The sequence below is a fragment of the Parasteatoda tepidariorum genome, chromosome 1 (assembly GCF_043381705.1).
Source record: "Parasteatoda tepidariorum isolate YZ-2023 chromosome 1, CAS_Ptep_4.0, whole genome shotgun sequence".
Lineage (NCBI taxonomy): Eukaryota > Metazoa > Arthropoda > Arachnida > Araneae > Theridiidae > Parasteatoda > Parasteatoda tepidariorum.
The window spans coordinates 21,067,215-21,091,284 of NC_092204.1; the positions used below are offsets into that span (position 1 = coordinate 21,067,215).

General features: G+C 30.8%; 1 protein-coding gene across 1 annotated transcript in view; it reads left to right on the top strand.

The window, feature by feature from the left end:
• The window catches only part of LOC107445816 (dentin sialophosphoprotein), a 108,285-nt gene that overhangs the window by 56,042 nt on the left and 28,173 nt on the right, over positions 1 to 24,070 (top strand). The window contains exon 3 of the mRNA XM_043039242.2: positions 8,643 to 8,764. The gene's annotated coding sequence lies outside the window, so the exon portion shown is untranslated. The remainder of the gene's footprint in view (positions 1 to 8,642; positions 8,765 to 24,070) is intronic.

The window sequence follows — 24,070 nt, forward strand, 5'->3', positions numbered from 1 at the left end:
CTTGCTAGCACTTATTTAATAAACTTAATGATGCAGTCACACAACTCTGTCTAGTTCGTGTCGTATCTTAAAAATAATGATACTCCATAATTCAATAATACTCAGCCAACGACGCTAATTGGCTGTTTTATTTAAAATTGAATCAAACACTAAAAAGTGCGATTTTGCATCCCAATAGAATATTACGACATAATTAAAGTTAACTGATAAACATATTTTAGGTGACATTTTCGAGATTCGGTAAACATGTCTACAAATTTTATAGACAAGTGAGCAAAAAGAAGAAAAATTAAAGTGGTTAAAGCTATACATACATTATTTTAAAATCTTTTAATTTCAAATTAAATGGTATAATTATATATTTAATAACAGCGATGCCAACTTTCACCAATTTGAGGGGGACATTTTTAGTGGTAGTAAATGCTATGTTTTAATATTTGATTCCGGTTTTAATAAATATTATTTAGATTAATTTTGATCACCACGGACGTATAAAAATTCGAACAAAATGATACATTGTCCCGGTAACCTTGCGTTGTGACTTTTGAATCATTTTGAGAACTTACTAAAAAGAATTTTCAAAAGTTACCGCTAAACTCTGTACCACTTCATTGAATAATTTGCAGAAAGCTTTCCATATAACTAACTAACTAATCAAGTTTTTCAAAGTACCTATCCAGGAATAGATATCTGCTCTTTCATCTAAATTGAAGAATATGTGGAGGAAGGGACGGGAGGTGCTGCGTTAACATTAAGTTATATCTCACAATGAACAATAATTGATAATCAAAAAATATAGTTTGGGTTATACATAAAAATAAATCTCACGTTGATACATAATAAAGGGAACAAATTGAAGATAAAGAAAGAATATTTACACTATTTTCAAAAGGGGAAGACTCCCTGTGCACTCTCTCGCCTCTCCCCGGTAGCCGGTCTTCATTGGTGCAGAGTGCACAGTTCGTCTAGGGCAGTGGGGATAGTCATGATTATCCGAAATGCTTAGAGAGAACACAGTCGCTTAAGAAAAAAGCGGTTATCGGGCTGAAATTCTTATTATTATCAATAAAATCGATGTCTAACAACTCATTGAACTGCTTTCCATATACAAGGCTGCCAACTACTGCGATTTTTGCTAACTATTTTATAAAGTGGTAGACAATCAATAACTAATGTTTTTAGAATTAAGGTTGATTTTACAAAACCTTAACAATCTTTAGCGTGTGCGAATTATCTTGTCTTGTCTTGATATTAGGGATGGGCACCTGGGCCGATCAGCGACCCCTATCCCATCCATCATGTTTCTTTTTTATATTTGTAGTAGATCTTTATGGTTAGCAGTCTATGCCGTGGCTGTAACGGGATTCAAGCCAAGCACCTTGCTTGAGTAAATAATAATAATGGAAATTAAAAGAAGCAGCTTGCTTTAAACTATGGGTGACTTTGAATGTAGATTGATGGTCAACGTGGGGAAGCGCTTGATCAAGTTGTCTGTATTGTTGTTGAATCTGATACTATGGGTGGATCTGCGATTAGTTATTTATTTTGATGATTGTGAAGTGAGGCGTCGGATGTAAAGTGAGCAGCTTTTGGTCTTGATTTCTTTGTAATTTTCAAAATTGAATGTCTGGTTGAAGTTCGCTGTATTGCATTTTATGGCCTTGTCAAAGGAATCTGCATTTAATTTGTAAATATATTGTGATAAGGTCGGGATCTTGAGGTCTTGGTGAATATTTGTATTTCTGATGAACCATCTGGCACGGGTGATTTTTCTTGTTTCTGGCATTGGTTGAGTTTTTTCATGAGATGTTCCGGTATGGTTGTCCCAGGCAGGTGAGGGGTATGTGAGAATTGGTCTGATCATAGATGTATATAGTAGTTTTCTTAGTTTTAATGAGACATTCTATTCGTGTGCGAATTTAGAAAAGTGGATTTTTAAATGAACTTTTGACTTAATCACAAGTAGTGGTACGAAAAATAATTTTAAATCAAGTTTATTAATAAAATAAAACATAAACTTTAGTACTACTGCAAAAAAATTTTCTAGAAAGCGTGGAAAAATGACAACTCTGCATATAATTTATAATCTTAATGGAGGGGGGAATTATTTTTTTCTTCACGTTTTTGTAATTTTATACAGAATTAATTAATCAAAAATATGAATGTTACGCTACGACAAAGTTTTTGCTGTTGTTGTTGTTGTGTATTTTATAAGTTGACCTAAGCACAAAATGATTGACATAAATGACATCGTGCGAAGACTAAAGTTCTTGGAATAAGTTGCTATAAGTTTACATATAAACTATTTAAGGAATGTTTAATTTACTGAATAATGTAATTAGGGAAATTTTTTTAAGCAGTAATCATTTTATTAAGTAGCCTACAAAAAACTATGTAAGTTACTTGATAACCAATACAAGTTCTTAAATTTTGATTACCATATATTTAATATTTTTGTTTTGGTTTCTTGAAGATTTAGTTTCGAAAATTATTGCCTGTCATTTTGCATTTTTCATGTAGTAATATGATTTAAGAAAGTTTCGTACTTTAAAAAACAATCGAATGCAATGGAAATATTTCGGGAATATAAAGCCACGCTTTTCATCAGGTCATTTATTGTAAGAAATGGAACGATTGACGAATATACTTATCTGTATACAATAATAGTTCAATCGTTATAAAAATGGACCGCGTATAGCCTATAGCAATGCAGAAGAATAAGATTGAGCATTTAATGCCATTTTTCAATTTCAAACATAGTTGAAAACTTAACAATGTACAGCATTTATTCTAATCGAAAATTCACTTCAATTTGAAATCACACATATGCTACGGTTAAAGTACAGTTATTATTAATATTAACAGATCAATATTAATAATAAAAAATTCTTTTGGTCAAAGTGAGAAATATCGCAAATTATTCATTTTAACAGGCTATTGCTCAATGTGATTAAATGGTTTATATAGCAATTGGGACACGGGTGTGCTTCTTTATATATATGTTACAGTTAAAGTACTAAATTTTGATTTTAAATATTTTCTAAATTTAAAGTTTAAAACTAAGAGTATTTTTGTCATTATTATTTGTCATTGCCCCTGAATTAGACAGGCCGACTCATCATCTATATCTATTCTTTACTTTACGTTTTTCAGTTTCTAAATAATTGATTTTTATTAAAACTTAAAATTTTTTGATAAAATTACTTGTCAAAAAACTTTATTTACAAAATTAAATTACATAAAATTATGAAGCTTATGTATACTTTTTGCTTATTTTAATGTTTGAAGTAATATGATTCTTAAAACTATGGAATGTAAAGTTTAAATAGGCCTTTCAGGTTATATCATTAAATTTAGTAAAACTTTCTCAGGCATTAGGTTTTAACTCTAATAAGAAGATACATGTTTTTTCTGTTTATTTACAAATATTTTTCAGATGTGTTTCTTCTTTAAAAAAAAGAGATACCATCTTGTTTTCGGTTGTATAAGAAAGGATATCAAACATTTTTCTTTTTTAAATTTAATAAGCCACATTAAAGAGGTAACGTTACAATGCTACACGCTACATTAAAGACGTCTCCAGTGTAACTGAATGACGGTTCATATAGAAATCGCAGGTATGCGTCTCATACAACAACGCCCCCTATAGTATGTTGCGATCGCGAATTTCAAGTAATTTGGTTGATTCTTTATTGTTGTTTTCCGAATTATATAGATACAGAAATATATACTGTTCTATAACAAAGAATAATATTCTGTAACTATTGCAGTACTTGGCGTTCTGAATTCACATTTATTTATTGGAATGACGAAAGCAATGTTGACTTCATTTTAATTTGTAATGAATTGAAAACAGAAAAAATTATTTTACCGTAAAATACACTTCTGTAACAGCAAGTGATCATGAAATGTTGTTGGTAATAGAAAGGTAAAAATTATAGAGAAATTGTTCTTCAAATGCTTGGCGTGTTCTGCTTCAATGTTTGGCATGTTCTGGTTAGTTTTTTCAAGTTCTTCAGCTTTTCCTTAGGGAAATTTTGATTTTTATTGCTGCTAAGAAAATGACGTCCGTCATGGCCAATGACTTTGATGGAACTAAATGAAAACGTGATAAATTAATGTCTGATATTTACAGGCTCCCGCTAGAGGGCGTACTCGAGCGTTGCAATCGCGAATATTGCTTGATAGCCTTAATTATTATTTTTATAACGTCATTTTACACGCTACACTTACAGATAAAATGATTTAAATCGGTGTTTGATCTTATTGACCGTTTTATAATTATTATTTTTTGCGTAAATTACGTTAATATATTATTATAAATTGAAGTTAAAGGGATTCGTTAAATGATTTAGAACTTGATGATTAGCTTCATGCACAATGTGCAAAAATTGTATTTAAAAAATCCTCCCGTTTGGTAAGCGTAAATATGAAATTACGGTTGTGAACTTTCCAAATTTTTCATAACAATATATTTTTACTTTTAAATGTTATTTCAAAAAATGATTACTTTGGAAAATGATTTATGTTCACTTATAGATCTTGATAGTATCATAAGGGAGATAAATAATTGGACGTGGTAAGGCGGGACAATGCGTTCTTTTTAGTACATATATTTTTAGTATATATATTTTTAGTTCTTATATTTTTAATGCATATATTTTTAGTACATATATTTTTAGTTCTTATATTTTTAGTTAAATAATTTCAACTGTTTTATACCAAGAAACAGCAATTACTATTTCAAAACAATCATGGGGGTTGGTGAGCGTCAGCAAAGAGGGAGCTTAATTCCCTGATATAAAGATTAAAAAAAAGGACGTAGCATGGAAACTTTCAGATGTTTAATTAATCTGAAGGTATATGTTTTGAGTATATGTAGTTTCAGTGTGCGGTTTTGGAAAAATTAATCCTCTCTTCATACCCAAGCAAACACAGGTGGTTGAAATCAAATAAATGAAACTGAAATCGACTTACTACATGTATATCTCTCGTTAATTCGACGAACGATTCCCCCCCCCCCCAGAGTCTGGCTTAGGCGAGAAAACAAAAAGGACTTAATGGGAAAAATGGAAAAAGTTAAAACATTGTGGCGATTGACTTCCTGCATAACTAAAATCAAAAGTAATGACATGAGGAACAAAAAGAAGGGGAAAAAATACATGTAGATAAATACATATAAAAATTTAAAAAAATGAAATAGTTGGTAGAGATGGAGACTTTTGAATATGTAATTTAAGACGTCCTGTAGTGCCTTCCTGCCAACATACCATTTTCTCTTTCCAAAAATAATTTTAGAAAATTGAAGTAAAATGTAACTTAAAAAATAAATTAAAGAAAAGTATATTCTTCTGACAAATTAAGCAAACCAATGTGTGATTATGGATGAATTCTCTCTCTTTCATCCATAGAGAGAATTCATCCATAATCATACACTGGTTTGCTTAATTACCAGAAATTACCGGATATATATATATATAAAGTTAAACGCATAAGAAAACATGAAAAAAAAATATAATAAAGCTTTATGTAGAAAGAAGAAGAAAAATAACTAAAAATTATAATTTTAAAAAAAATTATTATTAAAAAATAATTTAAAAAGCCGAAAACAAAATAATGAAACGATATAACTTCGTCATCAGCTCACACGAATATATCAGCAAAAAAGTGCACTTTATAATATTGTATTCATATAAGAAAAGCAAAATGAATAAAAACATGAAAATTAAAACAATCAAGTAAAAATAGAAAATAAGAAACGAAAATATACAGAACAAAACATAAAATGTAATATATATTTTTTTCCGGATAATCAAGTGACGATAACGAGATTCTATCTTTTCATTATTTGATATTAAGCAATATTTCTTTCATCAATAAATTGGGAGATAGGGAGATTACATGGCAAAACTGTTGGCTTAATTTGAAACATCATGCCTAAAACAAGAACAACATCAGGCCTGTGGAACATCATGAACATCACCTGTTGACATGCATTGAAACATCATGCCTGAATCAAACCTTAAGAAAAGGGGTCCTTTTTACCCATGCAAAATTTGCATTCAACAAAATGAGCATAGAAAGTTATATTTTCTCTTTCATTTTCAACGCTTTTATAATTTAGAGAAAAAAAGCGTAATCCTATAATATTTCTGGTAAAAAATTTAAAAAAAGTAGCTAGTAGCTAAAAGTAGCTAACTTCCTCTCTTCATTTTTGACGATCTGAACTTTGCATGCGTAAATATGTCATCATTTTTAAAAGTTTCAAGCATGATCAGTTTTGCCATCTGTATATCTATATAAGGATAAATAATGATTTAAAGTTATAGATAAAAAAAAATCAATGATCGAAATCATATTTGAAATTATAATTATGAAAAAATATGTTATTTGAAAGAAAAAAAACAGTGACATTTATAGAATGGGAAGTAACAGTCTACGTTGTTATAATATTTATATAAATCTGGGCTATAAAAAGAAACATTATCACTGCATAAACTCATTTCTAATGCCCAAAGCTTGCAAGTTTTAATTTATACTATGCTACGTGAGTCAATATATTATCTTAAGCATTTGCGGTTACTAGTTTTTTATTCTCTTAAAGTAAGCTATCACCTCGAAGCGATTTTACTTAAATAATAAGTTTTCATTTCAATATTTATGCCGTTTTTCAAATCTCGAGCAGCGGTTGTCATAGTCTCCGGGGCACTTCCTTTGTCCTACTTCGATTTTAAATTCCGGTATTTGTATTTTTCTCTTTTTCAGTAAATAACAATATGACACACGCATAAATGTTTGATGTTCCATTTTTATCCTGGAACATTTTTCTTAAATATTTAATAGCGAGATAGAGAAGGAGCAGTATAAGTTCCCTTAAGTATATCAGGTGTTTATATATATTATCAGTTATGCCAACTGGCCCGCTTTCTGCAAAAGTTTTAAAAAATTGCCAGCGAGTTAAATAGTAAAACTTGGAGAATGAGGATAATTAGAGTCGCCACACGATAATTGTAGTAAAGTTGCAATTCATATAATTCATATCAGTTACAATTCATATAATTCATATATTCATATTATGCTTTGAATTTTTGATACGCAGTAGGGGGAAAATTACTTAACATGGAAAATACAGAACTAAAAATAACTTAAATTTCGTTACAATTTAAACAAATATATATATATTTTTTTTTACAAAGCGGAGCACTTTGTCATCTTTGTATTTATATGCTGGTATTTTACACTAAGTGATAAGTTTATTTATTTATTTATTTTTTATTTTTATTTTGTAGAAGCAGCAATAAAACAATTGATTTTACAAATCTCTTATTCTTTGAACGGTGCAAACACTTGATATTTTACGAAGATTGTTACAGATTTCATATATTTATTCAAATTAGTTTCACATTGTGATGAACAAAAGCAATTTAAAAAAAATCTCACACATTTTTACTACTTTAAAATTAAGATCGCCCGCATATATCTGAAGGGGGGTATTTACTCACAATGTTTACAGCTTGTGATATTAACTAGAAATAGATGTTTTGAATTACAAATTAATCAGTGGGATCCGCGGTGGCTCAGGCGATAGAGCACTCGCCTTCCAATGAGGCGAATCGGGTTCGAATCCCAGTCAATACGAATTCCGCATCCGGCTTGCACCGACCACAGTGCTGACGTGAAATGTCCTCAGTGGTAGACGGATCATGGGTTAGACTCCTCTTGCCGTCAGGCTGACCGTGCGAGGTTCTCGTGTTCTTCCTCTCTATGTAACTCAAATGCGGGTTAGCTCCATCAAAAAGTCCTCCACGAAGGCAAATTTCTCCCAATGCTCGATCAAGGAGTTCCCTTGTCTTCTGGATTGGGTTCAAAATTGCAAGGCTACGGAATTGAACATTGGTAGTCGTAAACCCGAAATTGGGTCGGCAGTTCAACGACGGTTGTAAAACAATAAAATTCATCAGCGTTATAAAAATGAAAAAGTTTTAACTTACTTCTTTAATTTTGGTTGATGCACGTTCTGTATAGATAAAAATGACACCATTTCAATGTCTATGCTCATAGTTATGCAACGTGAAGTTTTTCAAACAACTTACAGCTAAAAGAAACGCGGTGTCCCTTAAGTAAGAACAATATTGTTCATAACATTTTGTCCGAATCAAATGGTTTCAAGTCAAAAAACTTTGAAAACTAAATATTGCAGAATAATAAACTGCAAAATCGAATTTAAAATTTCTACCAAATATTTTTTAAAGTAAATAAGTAAGCTTTGGTAATCATGTAATGAATGAATGTTATTCTTATTTAAAACTGTAATTACATGATAAATCCAGAACCGTATGATTGATTTGTAACAGAAAAGTATGTAACGGTTCTGCTACAAATAAAATAATCAAGACTCGGTTTTATTCAATCTTTCTTGTTTGTAACTCATTTGAAAAGAATTACGAAATGAATTTTCTAAATTTCCAAAGTTTTTTTTATTATTTTTTTAAGCTACATAAATATTAATAAATAATTATAGTTAAACACAAATTAAGAAAATATCTGATAAACATTTGATTGATTATAATTTTTTTATGATTATGATTCTTTGAAATAATTTTTCCGATACCTTCTTTTAAATAAAAAATTTATAATTTCAGGTGCTGTTTTGCTGCCGAAAACACTTCTATAATTACACCATAAACTGAAGCAGACGCAGAAACAAGACATGGAATTCCTCTCATGATATTTCGACTAACCTGTATTACTTAGGTAGTATTAGGTAGGTGTATATTAGGTAGTATTTGAAACAGTGTAACATTAGTATATTGAGTAGTATTTAGGTGTATATTAGGTAGTATTTAAAGTATTCCTAACTCAAACTATAAAAACTTCAACACTTTTACCATTTACTTTTGACCACAAATATAGTGAATATCAATAACGTGTGCTTACTTAAAAAAGTCGACATTTTCTTCTGTTATCTACCACTTATCTCTGAAAATGCACCATGCTCTGACTTCAGATCGAATTAGACTTAACTTTATTGTTAATATAATATGGTAAGCTAATTTTTTTTGTTCTTAGAAAATAAAGGCCAATAATCAACAGCTTGAGCAATTATAATTTTTTTTTTAAAGGAGATGTCCTTTTAAGAGAATATTTTTGCAAATGAATAAATAGAAACAAATGAATAAAAATTTAATACAAAGGAATCGAGAAAGCATGATCACGTGGTAATTAATTATAATTTCAGAGACAGCTAATTATCGAAAATATTATAAAGTGCTGGTTGTAAAAATATTTCCTTTCTAAGCGAAACAAATTGTCCCTTCTACTTTTTAAAAGCTAAAACATGTACTGTTTAACTCCAAATCACAGAAGCGGAAAAATAAACAGACATATATGTCCAGCAGAGATAACAACTTGTTTCGCTTTGAGGAAAAGTTTTTTTTATCGTGGCGAATGTTTTGTTTTAACATTTCATTCCTGGTCTAGTAAATTTGATATCATTTGCTAAGGCCATCATGATATGTAAATAATTCAAACATCTATCTTAAATGCTAACTTGATCACGTTATCTCGTGATGAGAATTGAAAGATGTCTTCAAAATTTATTGAGACGCCAGGGGACAATTCGTATGAGCATATATGAATGAAATTTCACAAATTTCATTTTCAAATTACAATTATTTTGTCTTTTCTAAAAATAACTGCTTAGACCTACTTTATTTCAAACAAAATTTATGTGATATTTGATTTATGATTCTCAAAAACCAGAATATACTTAAAAAAGCATGAGTCTTATCAAACTTGTTGCGAGATTTGAGTTTTGTTGTGAGATTTGATAAATCACAAATTTGAAAAAAGATTAAAAATTACTAGGAAATTTTCGAATCAATGCCGTCGATTGAGTTTCCTTTTAGCTATAACTTCAATATTATACAATCATGTTAGTAGATTATAAAAATTAAACCGTGTATTCACTAAAAAAATTGCATCTTTGCCTTGAAACACGTCAGTAGCGAGAAATTTATCTACCACTTTTTTTTCATTTAAAAAAACATAAGAATTTCAATAGTTACATAAAGCGTTTATTCTATAAATTTTAAAGGTGATAAGTTCTGTGAATAAAATCCTGAAATATTGTAAAACGGGATGAGTGGTAACCAGATAATCTTATTACAATCTGAAAACCAGAGAAAGCAAGATATCTTTGCAAATATAGTATTTCATTAATTTTTTGCTTGTTATCGATCATAATAATAAATTATCAATTTTAAAATCCGAATAAAGGTCTGAAATGGTGTAAGATGGGAAACTTCAAAAATCAAATTACAACTAAAATAGGATAAGCCACATTGTCTAAGTCATATTACAAATATACTATCATTTTTTACACATTGGTTTAATTTGTTACGAAAGCGTTGATTTCATTTGGTATTAAGTGTCCCCACTTCTCTATTTCGTAGGGAGTGGTAAGAAAAACGCGATAATACATTTCAGTTTAAAATGCGATAGGTTAAGGTCATATGTTTTCTGTCTAAAGTGTTGTTTTCAGAAGAGCAGATAAGTGTATGTGTACGTATATAAATCTATACGGTATTTTTATAAACTCGCACATTCATACAAAAAAGGAACTAAAAATGTCATTCGGGGAAAAAAATTGTAGTTTCCGGAACAAAACTAATTCCCGGTTTGCCCCGCATTACTTTATTTTAAAATCGTTGTTGAAGAGCCGACCCAATTTTGGGTTTACGCCTTCCAATGTTCAACTCCTTAGCCTTGTAACTTTGAACCCAATCCAGAAGACAAGGGAACTCCTGGATCAAGTATTGGGAGAAATTTGCTTTCGTGGAGGACTTTTTAATGGAACTAACCCGCATTCGCGTTACATGACGGAAAAAAATACGAAAACCTTCCATAGGCTGATGGCAAGGGGATTCTTACCCGCGATCCATCTACCACGGAAGATATTTTACGCCAGCACTGTGGTGGGTGCGAGTCGGGTGCAGAATTCGTATCTACCAGCCCTCGCTGGGATTCGAACCCGGTTCCCCTAATTTGAAGGCGAACGCTCTATCCTATGAGCCATCACGCTCTATTCCCTGAGCTACCAGAAAAAATCCCTCCCGAATTAGGTAAGATTCAAGTATTTGTACAAATGCATCAAAAATTCGTTCCCTAGTGTTATTAAGGAGGTTGGCAACTCCGTGCACTTTTTTTTTTTTTTTGTACAATGATTAGCAAACATCGATGATCATTCTTGTCAAACGAAAATTTTATAAAAAAAATAATATAAATTATTAAAAGTTTTTAGTTGGTATGGCCCAAATTGTGCCAAAAAGCTTTTCACAAGAGAGAAAGAAAAATAGTAAATGCATCCATTCAATTTCTCGTAAGCGTAAATATCAAACAAATTTTGGCATATCTGTTGATATAATCTTTGCTATGTTGATATTACATCACCACTCTACTCTTGTAATCTTTATACCAGACAAGAAACATAGTATTTAATGACATGCGCCACAATTAACTCACTCATTTATGTATTTCATCAAAACACTTTAATTAATGAATAAAACATTCATTAAACTGCAAACGTTGCCTAACCTCCGCTTATGATAAAAGAGAGTTTTAATCAAACACTTATCACACAAAGCAATTTCAATCACCCTATCTCAACTATCAAAATTCCAACTGCCAATTTCGTAACCAAAAAAACCTCTTTAAACGTCAAGAATTGACCCTTGGCAGCAACAATTAGACCTGTTGTTGCCGATGTTCTTAACGAGTTGTGTTACACTTTTTCTTCTGAACAAGAAACACCAAAATCTTTGTTCTTTAAGTACAATAAAGATTCTAAAGTGAAAGTAGCGGTGAAGATCGTTTTCTTTAAGGTATAGAACAGAATAGTGCTAACATATGGGTCTTCTTCCTTTGGCATCTAATTATTTTGCAGGATCGTTCTTAAAGAATACTATTTTCATTCAGTTTTTTTCATTTAATGAGAAGAGTTATCGAACTGTGGAGTGAAAGTTCGTTGGGAGGCGCCGCTTGAATTATAATCCAGGGTTTCCTTTGAAATAACGGTTGCAAGGTTTCTTCGTCTTCTAGAGCAGCGGTTTCCCAAATAATGTTCCATGGAACCCTTGGGATCCGTGGAAGAAGTAAACGGGTTCCGAGTGTTAAGGACTTTTTTTTTAAATTTTTTCCCAACATTATAGAAATCTGTATTTACATTTACATCCAATAAATAATAGATTATTTACTTAATACTTTGATTAACGATATTACTTAAAGTAAAATGCCATTAAAAAGAAAAAGCACATTTTAAAAAAATTAGGAGTACTGATACATTTAATTACATCACACTAGAGCTGCATAATGGACTAATGGCGACGGTCTAGAAAATATCCCTGAGATTAAGCATGATACATACGTCACATCCCGTTTTTCCCCCCGTAATTTTGACTTGAACCAGAGCACGATCAATCTCTGGCGATACAGTACTCCACGAGGTGTTTATTTGTTATAGGAACTTGGAGGACTTTGTGACCCCGACAGATTGAAGAAATGCATATTTTTTTTAAAAGACATTGTAATAAATAAATTAAGAAAAGGACATGTATTTTTAAAATATTTCATTAGTACTTCCCATAACGTTTGCCGAACCAATTAAAATAACTAGATTTTTAATAAGGAAATATATATATAAATAGTCTGTAAAGGCATATTATTACATATATAAATATATATTGAAGAATATATGTTGAGTAATATTACATTTAATTTAATAAATGTAATTAGTTGGAGTCAAACCGATTAAGTATTTGATGCTTACAACGATCATACCGACATTTGCATATCTACTAACCTTCAATTTGTTCTAACATGTTCCTAACCAAACATGGTTCTTTCTTTAGTAAACAGCAGGGCGTTGCCGCGAAAGTAATTTTTCTTGTGAGGCAGAACATTTTTGATAAAAATCTTAAGACAATTAATAATGTTGGAAGGAATGGAAGAAAAGTGTTCTTAATTATTTGATAAAATCATGACGTAATCATTTTTTGGAGCACAATATATTCATTCTTTAAAAGAAATTTGTTACTTCGTTATACAATCTGAATTATAATGCCTAATTATCGCATTGGTAGAAGTAGCATTTGTTTGTTTATAAATCAAGATATAAAAAATGATAAACTTAAATTCTAAAATTAAAGTGAAATTAAAACATTAAAATTTATCACAACTCTTTGAAATTTTCCCGGCTCTGGCTACTCTTATCTAATCATACTTATCCAAGTCTGCCTACTACTGCACCTTTTGCAGAATATTTAATAGAGTGGTAGACTTTTAAAATTAGAATTTTTGGTAGTTGTGCCAACGTTTTAAAAGTCTCACCATGAGTGCCATTGCATATGAACTTTAAAATCATTTATATGTAGTGGTGTGGACAATAAATTCAAATGAGTAAAAAATAATACAGTAAAACATAAACTTTAGATACCACTAGAATAAATTTTTGCGAAAAGCGTAGAAAGTTAGCAGCCCTGCTTATCAAAGCATATTATAATTAAAAAAGAAAATGTGTACAAGTGAGAAGCTTGAAAAATGATCTTGGGAAATTAAAGTAGTAACCAACTATTTAAATCAGGCTAAATCTATACCAGGATCACCACGACCTGGAAAAAGTGGTAGCGTATCTAATTATTTTCAACGCTAGCTTAAATATCTACTTTTTCTCAATTTAACTGCCACTTAAAAAAGTTCTTCAAGATCACTGCAATCCTGCATTCAATGATTAAACCATTTAACTAATTAAGCTATCAACAACTGATTTAACTTATTGCAATTCATTCTGATAATTAGAGAAAAAAATTAGGATGCAAAAAGGAGTTAAAAACTAGAGAATGTAAGATTAAAAACCAGGTTAAAAATTAATGAATTGTCATTTTGATTGGTAAGAAATATATAAGGTTGACCGGAAAGTTTGTGCCGATTTTCGATAGGCGGAGCTCCCAAGGGTCCGCCAAGAACATTCAAGTGGTTGCAAACTACTTATCAAAGCAATTTTGAAGTTTTCCTAATTTCGCAACCACTTCAATTTAGCTAATATTCATCTAGCATGTGTCAAACTTCCAAATCTTTCTGGTGATAAAATAAAAAAATAAATATATTTCATAGCATAAATTTTGCTACCACTGAATATTTTTGGCGGATCTTTGGGTGCTCTACGAATCAACGAACTTTCCGAACGACCCGATTCGAACAACGTGGATAACATGATTAAAAATAATGGGCAGAAAAACATGACTTATTTCTCTCTTTAAGTTGACCATTAAAAGTAATTCTCCACAAATGTACAACTTACACAGGTTTCACTGTATTTTCAGTTTATTTTGCTCATCCAGTAAGTGGGTACATGGATAAAGAGTACTTACTAAGATCGAAATTTCNATTGGTAAATGAAGATATGTTTCGACGGGCTATCGATTTCAATTTTCTATTTAAGTAAAAGTGAAAAGCTAACGCATTTTTATGTTTTCAAAAACAATAAATTGACAATTTTAATCTTTTTATTGATGCATATCAATCCTTTATTTGCCAGATTAATTTTATTGCAGGCTGTAATCAAGGTGCCTGCAATGAAATGGTCATCACCAAGTTAACTACATAACTTCTAACTTGTACGGTTGTTGTAAAAGGTTTTACCCGATAGTAATAAAACAGCCATTAAACTGGTAAAAACTTCCTTCACATTACATTATTTAAATATTTAAGATGATTTAGCCAACAAATAATTCTTTAATAATTGAGCTTAAATAATATTAACTTATTTTTTAATTATAGATTTGTCGTGGTAGGTTAAAAAGTTTGTTTCTAAACCCAAATTCAAGATTTATTACACGAAATTAAAAGCTAAAATTGCAAGCTTGCTAACTTTTGCTGTCGTCGATAAAAATTTTACAAAATGGTAATTAAACAACAATTAAGTTTAGAAGAATTTTCTAAATACAGAACTATTAGGACATGCGTAACTGCCAACTAGTACGGTTGTTGAAAAAGATTTTACAATGGTAGTAAAACAACAATTAAGTTTGGGAGGAATTTTCTAAAAACAAAACTAAGACATTTCTAAGCATGATTAGTCGAAAATTAAATTATATCTACATATTTGCATAAGCTTTTGATTCGTCGAGTTAGTTTAAATTTTTTTTTTTTAAACTTCAAGACTTAATACACCAAAACGCTAATGTTGCTACCACTAAAAAAATTATTTTTCAATGACCGTACAAGTTGGTAGCTATGGAGTTTCTTCATTCAGTATAGTTTATTTCATTTCTTAACCCTTTCGCGCCGACTGTCACAATTACGTGCCAACAGGAAACCGTATCAATCAGGGTAAAAAGATAAAACTGGTAACCAAAGTAGTTCTTTTGCAGTTTATTTGTGGGTGGGGTAATGATAGTTTGCTTTATTTAATTCACCACTATTTAGTTCGAATTAAAAATTGTATAGTTGCACTTTTATCACACATGGATGGGATGCGTTAAATTTAAAGTGAAAGCAAAAATAAATCAGTCAAATTAGCTATGCTCAAACTTAACACGTTCACGCCGTATGTTGCACCTGAAAGCGAGACGGAAAAGAGAAAATACTGGCAGAAGAACTATTTCATTATTATATAATATTCGGGAAGCGTCAATCTATTCTCAACAATAACATTTCACTGTAAGGAAATTTATCTCGGCGAAGAAGCATACCTGCCAACTTTTAATCTCTTCCATTATCATTTTTCCCAGTGGTATTAAAATGGAATTAAAATTTCAATTTTAAGAAAAAAATACTTTGTAATTGAAAAAACTTAAGCTCACAACCATGATAGTAACACATATTAGTGTATGTGCTTAATGTTTTCAAGAATAGTGGTGATCAAAATCATTTAAAAATTATGTTTATAAAAGAAAAAATAGTATATATTTACTACCACTTTAAATCTGAAAATAAAATTTTACGCCAAATGCGCAAAAGTTGGCAGGTATGGAAGAAGCAATTCAATATGAAAATGACATCCGTTAAAAACAATTGGTAGTTATGGATTTTTATTATTCCCGGAAAAAAACGAAAAAATGAAATTTATTTGTTACCAGTTTTTACTCCGGTACGCCGCCCGATGAGACAATCTAGCCTGACCCACCGGTGGGTCACCCCGGCGTGAACGTGTTAAGCTACCGCTTTTTATTTTTTACCATCCTGATACTGATTCCTTACAAATACATTTATGACTCGCCAGTCCCGAAAGGGTTATTATTTGTTATACAGGGATGTAAAAATTCAATTTTATTTATTTATAATCTTTTTGAATATTCAATCATGAACACCGCTATGACCTAAATTGTTCATATTTATAGCAAAAACTATCGTTGCAATCGCCTTCGGAGGTAAAACTAAAAATATGCTAGAAAAAGTCTTTTTTGAAAGATTTTTGCTCTTTTATTGGTTACTACCTTTCCAATTTTTAGTCCCCCGTGGCAACAATGTTTATACCCTCCAAAATTCGATCTTTTTGGGTCGAATAATTTTTAAATTTTTTGTCAGATTTTCTGGTCTACCCATCCTTTTTGACTACTTTTTAAATCATTTATTTGTAGTGGTGGACAAAATTCTCTTAATTATAATTTATAAAAATATTTATAAACTGTCTTTACTACCACTAATAGAATTAAAACTACGGAAATTCCACAGTTGTTTAAAAGTATGCCATTGAAGAATATATTTGCGCAGCTTTTTTTAAAAAAAATTTAAATAATAACGATTGTTTACTGAAAACATTACTCATTGAAATATATGAAGAATAGGCTTGTTTATTTTTATCAATGAATTGAGGGAATACCTTGTTTTCCAGAATCAAAACTGAGGGGGAAAAAATTCTGTTGTTAAAAAGCCTATTTAAACAAACAAGAGAGGTAACATTTGTAAAAAATTCTAAAAGAAAATTCTCCCCGAGTGCTTTCAGTCGTATTAATTTAGTTTATCAATTATCCCGACCCTGAAACCTCGAATTAAATAGATTTTCTTTCTTCGTCGACCCTGAAAAACAACTCACTCATTTGTGTCGAATATCGACCTTGCCCTATAAAATTTTTTGTTAAGTTAGTGATTCTAAACGAGGTGGGAGAAAAAAAAAGAATTTCGTTGAATTGAAAATTGTAGAGGACAACACCTCATAATATCATCTAATAAATATTTTATATCCCTGTCACGCAATTTCATTTTCTTTTTTGAAAAATTCTGTCAATAGCTCCAAACTGTTTTTGTTGTGGAAAAAATTTTGTTTTTTAAAAGCAATTAAGGTAACTCTAAAGATAATTAAAATCAACCTCTGAATTTTTAAAAAAAATAATAAATAAGAACAATGAACAGTGCGCAAAAAAACGGACCACCCTTAATAACTCTTGATCTAATGATCCAATTTGCAAGTTCTAGAGATCAATCTTAATGGCTCGGATGACCTCAAATATGCTACGTTATGCACACGTTATTTATAGTTACGAAATCGGACATAAAAACGTACTTTCTCTGAATAATCATACTTCTTTCGACAGATTCGGATTTTTGACCCCCAAAATAACACAATCTGGGAAATATGGTCCTTATAGTTTGGTCCAAAGTGTGGACCCCTTAATGCTAATTTTACTTTTTGCGTATCTCACTATATCTCGAGAACTTTTTAAGCGAATTGAAAATTTTTTACGCACAATAATAAAATTCGTTTATCCAAAGATAACGCTATGCAAAAAATAACTTTCAGTAAGCGTTTACTACTTTTCGTTATTTTATTTAATGATAGTTAAAAAAAATTTGAATTGTAAAGCATTAAAATTTTTGCTTCATTTTAAAGAATGTAATTTTACATGGGAAAATACAAAAACTGAGCAAATTGGTCGAATAATTCCTGAGAAACCATATTTCAAAAAAGTCAGATACTTAAAATTCGATACTCACTTTTTACAAAACATCTTATAGAGTGGTAGCTAATTAAAAACTGAAGTTTTCAGAATCTACGATAATCTTACTAAAATAACCTCGAAGTTAAACCTCCCCGAAATAAAGCAAATTTGAAGTACCGTTTGTTATAAGCTTTTGAATTATTTACATATAGTGGTGTGAATAGCGACTTTAAATAAAAGATGCGAAATAAAGGATTATACATTAAAACATAAAATTTTCTACCACTAGAGGAAATTTTTCCATAAAGCGTCGAAAGTTGAGTATATTTTATGAAATAAATTTGTTCTGTCAGTAAAAAGTAATTTTGTATAAACAGCTGATATCTAAATATTTTTTTTCTCTCAATAGAATTGTGTTGAGCCCCTATAGCTTAATGGATAAAGCGTTCACCTTCCAATGAGGTGAAACGGGTTCGAATCCGCATCCGGCTTGCACCGACCACAGTACTGCCGTGAAATATCCTCAGTGGTAGATGGATCATGGGTTAGAGTCCCTTTGTAGTCAGGCTAAACGTGGGAAATCCTCCTCGTCTTCCTCTCCACGTAACGCAAATGCGGGTTAGTTACATCAAAAAGTCCTACACGAAGGCAAATTTCTCCCAATACTTGATCATGGAATTCCCTTGTCTTCTGGATTAGGTTCAAAATTACAAGAATACGGAGTTGAACATCATTAGTAGTGAACCCAAAAAATTGAGCCGGCTGTTCAACGACGGTTATAAAATAAAATAAAATAAAATAGAGTTGTGTTGGATTGTATTACATTATAGACATTGGGGCATTCAAGGAGCACCCTACACAATCGCGTTCGAGTGTCCTGCGCAACCCAGCTACTGCAAAACAATCTAGCTTCTTTATAGAGCTTGCGCAGAACGTACATTTAAAAACGTACCGGATAAGCGAAATGGCTAAATCTCTCATCATCCAATTGGTTGCGGATTAAGAGGAGGGGGTTGAATTAAAGCCTTTGAATGAAATGAAATCTTGCAACAAATTTTAACGGAATTATTGTGTGTCAATAAAAGCTAATTATACTAATCAAAAGCATTAATAAAACCCTTAATGTAAATAAGGTATCTATGATTTCTTCAGAATACAAATTAATAATCTTGCTACAGATTTAAAAGGAATTATTGTGCTTCAATAAAAGCTAATTATACTAATAAAAAGCATCAATAAAACCCTTAATGTGAATAAAGTATCTACGATTTCTTCAGAATACAAATTAATAATCTTGCAACAAATCTTAACGGAATTATTGTGTGTCAATAAAAGCTAATTATACTAATCAAAAGCATTAATAAAACCCTTAATGTAAATAAGGTATCTATGATTGATTTCTTCAGAATACAAATTAATAGTCTTGCTACAGATTTTAAAGGAATTATTGTGTGTCAATAAAAGCTAATTATACTAATCAAAAGCATTAATAAAACCCTTAATGTAAATAAAGTATCTATGATTTCTTCAGAATACAAATTAATAATCTTGCAACAAATTTTAACGGAATTATTGTGTGTCAATAAAAGCTAATTATACTAATCAAAAGCATCAATAAAACCCTTAATGTAAATAAGGTATCTACGATTCCTTCAGAACGCAAATTAATAATCTTGCAACAGATTTTAAAGGAATTATTGTGTGTCAATAAAAGCTAATTATACTAATCAAAAGCATCAATATACCCCTTAATGATAATTAAGTATCCTTGATTTCTTCAGAATACAAATTAATAATCTTGCTACAGATTTTAAAAGAATTATTGTGCGTCAATAAAAGCTAATTATACAAATCAAAAGCATTAATAAAACCCTTAACGTAAATAAAGCATCTACGATTTCTTCAGAATACAAATTAATAATCTTGCAACAAATTTTAACGGAAATATTGTGTGTCAATAAAAGCTAATTATACAAATCAAAAGCATTAATAAAACCCTTAATGTAAATAAAGTATCTACGATTTCTTCAGAATACAAATTAATAATCTTGCAACAAATTTTAACGGAAATATTGTGTGTCAATAAAAGCTAATTATACTAATCAAGAGCATTAATAAAACCCTTAATGTAAATAAGGTATCTATGATTTCCTCAGAATAAAAATTAATAATCTTGCAACAGATTTTAAAGGAATTATTGTGAGTCAATGAAAGCTAATTATACTAATCAAAAGCATTAATAAAACCCTTAACGTAAATAAAGTATCTAGGATTTCTTCAGAATACAAACTAATAAAATTCTTCCTCGATTCTTATAAATTGAAATTTGAAAAATACAAACCTAAAGATTATATAGGTTCAGACAAACGACTCAATTTAAAGATTGAAATTATCGTCAAAGAATGTTTATGAAATCAAACTAAATCAAGCGTGACCTAACTACTGCTTTTGCTTCTTTACGAAATGCCAGATGTACTTACTCGAATAAATTAAACTAACTAACGTCTGCTCCTTTTTAATGGCCGGTTAAGTGTCACGATTGACATTATAAAAGTTTCTGCCCTTGCTTGAACATTCATCTTGATTTATTTTTTATTTTATTTTGCGCGTAAGATGAAACTTCACCTTTCATATCAGGTGAACTCAGCTGTTGGATGTATGCTTTAATAGCGTTCTGCCATCTTGAGTGGGAAAGTCATAAAGAATTTCTTTCATCATTCGAAAGGTATTCGTCAATATTAGTAAACAAATTGATGAACGATTTTACTGTTATATCTGTCAAAACATTGATTCTACATATCCCATAGGAGGATATGATCTAGGGTTGAAATTTAGACGGAAGAGAGAAGAACTGGCAGTGAAACCATTTTATTCAGGAAGAGTAAAATGTGAGTGATCACCTAGATTTATGAGAAGTTATGTATGTATGAGTATTTATGGCGCTTACCGGGGAAAAAGTTAAAAATGCTTCCGCGTCAATAAAACTCTTTTTAAAATCCATTCATGCGCTGCCTCCGGAAGGGGTTTATTTCCCAATAATACCAAATGTGGTAACATGTATCTGTGGTGTATGAAGTATATATATATTATATATATATGAAAGGGTAGCAGTCATGGTGAGTGATGTTAGGCCACGCAGATAGCAGTTGGAAGGCAAAAAATATTTTATTAACTTCACATAGTATATTTAAGACATTTTCTAGCAAAGGCGGAGCTCAAAATCGTACTCAAAAACTGTGTGCTTAAGTTTTTATCNAAGCTTTTCGAATTCAAGAAAAATTTAGTCTCAAACTATAAACAAAAAAAATAATTAACTGTAGATTTAAAAAAAATAATAATCATGTTAACTGTGGATTTTTATTTATTTTTTTTTTTCATATTAAAACTTACGCTATTTCCCAATTCAGTATAACTAGAAATGGTTTAAACCTAGCCCTAAGTCACAAATACAAATAACTATTACTAACTCATCACACTTATATACAAAAAAAAAGCTTCGTCTTCCAGTGATATTCGCTGTGCTCTATTGTTGTTTTAGGGAAAATAGTTAGTGATTGCAATTGATTCTTATTTTTTAAAGTAAAATAAACAAATTTTGCGCTTTGTTTCAATTTTAGTGCTGCGAGGGAACTCTAAGCACAGAGTGTGGGATAAAGGCACGTCATTGCCCATTACCTCCTACACCAGGAAGCCTCCACAAGGGATTTTATTAGTAATCTGCGCATATTATTTAAATAGCGAACCAGTTGTGCGCATGCACCCATATTCTATTTTAAAAATACCTGAGAGAAATTTATCATGTATATTTGAGAATTGAATCTGTAGTGGTTGACAAGTAAATATGACAAACCAATCATATTTATAAATTAAACAAATGTTTAGACATATATTTGCTACCTCTTTCTAATTTTTAATAGATTTTCTACTAAATGACTCTTTTCTTTAACTGGTATATAATGGTCTGATCAGACTACCTATAAAAAAACCGTGTGGAGGCTTAGACGTTGCATAACAGAGATGAAAGTGTTAAATCATCCATGCAAATTTCTCACCTCCTACTTCATATACCTTCTACTTTTCCTGACATAATCTGCGCGACGTTGATCATCGCTTTTAACTACAATTTTAATTAGTTTCATTGAATTTCATGTCACGTAGTATTAAGCTGTTATAAGAATAGAATCGCTAACATCTATTTACTTTGTTAATAATCATGGTAACTATTTACTTCTAGGTAATCATTGGATGTTCTGGAGGCAGCTATGTCGATCATCTGCCAGACGTTTGTGCAGAATGCTTGGCGTAGTGACCTCTGCTCCAATTGCTTTAAATCTTTAGAAGATCATTCGGAATCTACGGGGATAAGAAGTGATAAGATGTCCACTCAGAGATATGTGCCCCAAGCTCCCTCTTTATACCAGGTATAACATTTTTAACGTGTTAATTTTTTTAAAAATAAATTCTGATTACATTGATATGTAATATGCTTCATTTCAAAAATACTTATTTTCAAATTATTAACCGTCACCCAAGACATTAATGTCTATGACCTTCTGACCGAAAATTAAAAGATAACAATTTCAGGAATATATAATTAATAATTATAGAATATTAATATATAATAGATGCAAAAACTAGTGATGTAATAACTTGTGGATCAATATATCAAAACTGAAGTTTATGTTGAACATAAATGTTTCCTTAACATGTATGGAAAGTAATGTTTTTTAATTTCTCAAGCATATATAAGTTGAACGTTTTAGAAATAAATTATCGTGGAGTTCACAGGTTCCCAGGACCTGTAAAAAATAAATGAGTGGTATCTAAGATTTTTCAAACCTTCTCTAAAAATGCCCACTCTAAAAATTTTTCATTTGGGAATTACGAAATTATTTCCGAATTATTTTTTGCACCCATATATATTTCCTTTAAATTGAATTTTTATTGATACCTTAAAACATCCAGATACATCTCAGTATTGCAACCACTTTAAAAAAAATTTCACTGCGTGGGAACTCTGGGTCAATAGTCTTAGACTACCGTACTCATTTGCATCATAGATACTTATGTATTGAAAAAAAGTGGTGCATGTATGGTCAACGACATGGGGAAAAAGGAGGTTTTGAAGAATATTGTGGTAAGCTGATATGATGCGGCGTATCTACCATAATAATTAAACATCAATTCACTATTATATAAGACATGCTATTCCGATTCAATCTAGGAGTACATTTTGATCGATGAAGGGGGACATTATCGATTGCTCATTCCCCACATTGGGGACCTGCAGACGTGATATGAACTCTCCTACATCGAAAGTAACGACCACCTCAATGAATGGACCCCATTGAACAGTTGACTTGCTATTTGTGACTGCGTCATTCTCCTCCTCGCGCTGTTGCTTCTCAGTCTCATTTACACACAACAGGATCCCGTACACACTCGACTGCTAATAGCAGAGATGCCAACTGCTCCGGACACGCCAAAATAATTAAAAAAGCGGTAAATAACCACAAAGTAAATTTTGCAAATATTTGAATTATTTGACTATTTTTGGTTGCTTTTTATAGTGTACAGCATGACAAAAGTACTATAACGTGAAGAATTATATAAACCTACGAATTATTTAGAAATAGTGGTGTATAAAAACGTACTAAATTGAATTTATTGAACCAAGAATCACAATTGATAAATTGCCACTTTAAAATATATATTTGCTGTCCGGAGCAAGTTGGCATCTCTGTCATAGCAACACATGAGAGACCACACACACAACCATGAACTTAATACAGCTCTCACGACAATCACTCAAATTCCGGTGAACTTAATACAGCTATCTCGGTCTTTCGCAAATACGCCAACTAGTGGTATCCGTTCATCGAATTCTGTCCCTGATAAAATTGTGGCGTAATTACCACAATTATTAAACATCAATTCACTATTATATTAGACAAACTCGATTCAATCTTGGGGTACATTTTGATAGATAAAGGTTATCATTGTCGAATGCTCATTCCCCCAAATGACGTCAGCAAGCAAAAAATGCCACATTGCCTACAAAAATGCCTTGACTTATTTGGGTTTTTTTTTTAAATAGTCATCCGTTCAACCTTTTTTTTTTTTTTTTTTTTTCG